Below are 2177 nucleotides of genomic sequence, written 5' to 3' on the forward strand. Positions count from 1 at the left end.
GTGATATGTATAGAAAGAAAACCAAAATCGGACAATTAATTACCCTTGATGGTGGGGACGAGAAAATATATTCAATTTTCTCCTATCATATGCTGTCCTCGTTGGTGGTGCACCCAGAGCCAGGAAGTACACAGACTGGCAAAGGAAGAAAAAGAAGGCTCTTGTGTGGGCGCATTCTTATGCAAGAAAAAAGATTCTTGTGTAATATATCAAAGAATATTTAAAACATAACTTTTATTGATAATAGTAAAACCATAATTACCCACCTAAATGATCCATGGAAAAAATTATTAAAGAATTGAAAAAATGTAAAAATTTTCTGGTCTCTTTATTTCACAAAGTAATTGGAAAGGTTGTAGACGCTGAATTGTCATACTCCCATTTCCCCTGACCAGTACAGATTTCTATATTAATGGGACCGAGGAATGGTCAGAGCGATATTGTGAAAATATCCAATAGGGATAACTTATATTAAGTTAATATAATGATAATCAGTGAACACCAGACTTAAACACCTGACTTATTGACAGAAACCATATTTATGGATAGAAAATAAGACATACAGAGAATGATTGGGAAAATAGAGAGGTATTGGATAGAAAAAGCGGTGATACTGCTGTTGGTGTCTCTTCTCACATAGAGAGGAAAAAAATTCCTACTCTACAACACCAGGTATTCGCAGGCAGTCTCCTCTCCTGGTACTAACCCGGCCCAACGCTGTTTAGCTTCCAAGATCGGACGAGATCGGGCGGTGGCAGCGTGGTATGATAGTAGAGGATAATATGATCAGTACACCAATGAGAGTGCACCTATATAAGGAATGATGCAGTGGGAAATGATGAGAAGAGAGAAAAAAGAAGAGAGGAATAAATAGATAAAGTGGGTGAAAATATGTGGATCTTCTTTGGGAGTATGACAATTCAGTGTCTACAACCTTTCCAATTACTTTGTGAAATAAAGAGACCAGAACATTTTAAAAAATTTTCAATTCTTTAATAATTTTTTCCATGGATCATTTAGGTGGGTAATTATGGTTTTACTATTATCAATAATAGTTATGTTTTATATATTCTTTGATATATTACACAAGATTCTTTTTTCTTGCATAAGAGTGCGCCCACACAAGAGCCTTCTTTTTCTTCCATTGCCAACCTGAAGAGGAGCATCAGGTGTCGGTAAATGGAGACGAGGAGCAGAAACGGGAATGGTGGGTGGGGATACCACCAAAGGTACTGAAGTCGGCACACTGGACGCCCCTGAACCACAAAGGGTTGTTTGGATTCCACCCAGCCGAGAGGAGAGGTCCTGGAGACAGCGAATCACATGGCCCTGTGCAGCCTCCTGATGTTCAAGGCGGGCTGCAAGCTCTTGCATCGGGCTAGTCACTTGGACCTGGTCTCCGGCCGGATCCATTAGGTCAGTGCTTACTGTCACAACTGAGGGCTGGTGCTCACTACTGGAAGCCTCAGTTGTAGGGGATGAGGTATACTTAAATGTGAGAGGCCAGAAAGGACTCCTGGACATGCGTGAACCTTCAGTACCTAAAGTCTGAAGGCGTGACCACGACAACAGAGGATATGTTCAACAGGTTTATTAAATGAACTCAGTTCACAAATGATAGCGACAGTTAGCAGTATGGTAACAGAATGACAAGTCACAGCTCTCAGAGATGCACATAGGAAGTCTGTAAGTGTGGTACAATAGAACAGTCTTAAAGGACCTGGAGATGGTGAGTCCTTTACCACACCAATGCACTGAAGAGCTGTGTTAATAATGTTGGAATGCAAACTGTAGCTTGAGAGCGAGGAGTTATGTAGGTGATGCTTAGAAGCATATACTGGTGATGCTTGTGAGCATATACAGGAGATGCTTGAGAGCATATACAGGAGATGCTTGTGAGCGCAGATTACCGGAATACAGGAACAGGGCACCACTGGAAGCTGGAATGCTGGAAGCCGGTGTTATAGTAATCTGCCAGACGCAGGGTGCAATGGGAGATCGATGGCGGGACACCGATGTAGCTAGAGATCGATGGCGGAACACCGATAGTGACTGGAGATCGATGGCGTAACACCGATGGTGACTGGAGATCCATGGTGGAACACTGATGGTGACTAGAGATCGATGGCGGAACACCTATGGTGACTGGCAGGGTAGAGCACTGCTGGAAGCTGGTG

The 2177-nt window shown here is 42.6% G+C and overlaps 1 pseudogene; it reads right to left on the reverse strand.

The window, feature by feature from the left end:
• Positions 1-657: 657 nt before the first annotated feature.
• On the reverse strand, positions 658-776 carry LOC135052104 (5S ribosomal RNA; annotated as a pseudogene).
• Positions 777-2177: the final 1401 nt, after the last annotated feature.

This window comes from Pseudophryne corroboree, chromosome 2 (genome assembly GCF_028390025.1).
Source record: "Pseudophryne corroboree isolate aPseCor3 chromosome 2, aPseCor3.hap2, whole genome shotgun sequence".
Lineage (NCBI taxonomy): Eukaryota > Metazoa > Chordata > Amphibia > Anura > Myobatrachidae > Pseudophryne > Pseudophryne corroboree.